Below are 253 nucleotides of genomic sequence, written 5' to 3'. Positions count from 1 at the left end.
CGCCGGGCCCCGAGGGGCCCCCCGTAGCCGGGCCAGACGCGAGGGCTCTGCAAGCGCCGTTCGCCCGACTGGGCTGCAGCCGCCCGGGGAAGGCGAGCTCGGCGCGGCACAGACCCCCTGGGTCAGGCAGCCTCACCTGCCCAGGCCATAGCCACCCCTCTGCACTGCCGGGGCCGCCGGGAGCGTGCCCATCGTCCTCCCACCCCCCCGGTGCCCAGGCCGCAGCATGCGCCACGCAGGCTCCTCCCCCCGC

General features: G+C 78.3%; 2 protein-coding genes across 2 annotated transcripts in view; one reads left to right on the top strand and one right to left on the bottom strand.

Annotated features, from left to right (window-relative positions):
• Positions 1-253, bottom strand: part of SLC52A2 (solute carrier family 52 member 2) — a 19,777-nt gene that overhangs the window by 5,657 nt on the left and 13,867 nt on the right. The window lies entirely within an intron of this gene.
• FBXL6 (F-box and leucine rich repeat protein 6) overlaps positions 1-253 on the top strand; it is a 6,974-nt gene that overhangs the window by 1,001 nt on the left and 5,720 nt on the right. The window lies entirely within an intron of this gene.

Source organism: Alligator sinensis, unplaced genomic scaffold (assembly GCF_000455745.1).
Source record: "Alligator sinensis unplaced genomic scaffold, ASM45574v1 scaffold1905_1, whole genome shotgun sequence".
In the NCBI taxonomy this organism is placed as follows: Eukaryota; Metazoa; Chordata; order Crocodylia; family Alligatoridae; genus Alligator; species Alligator sinensis.
The sequence above is the reverse complement of the archived record's forward strand: the minus strand, read 5'-3'. Positions and strand labels throughout refer to the sequence as shown.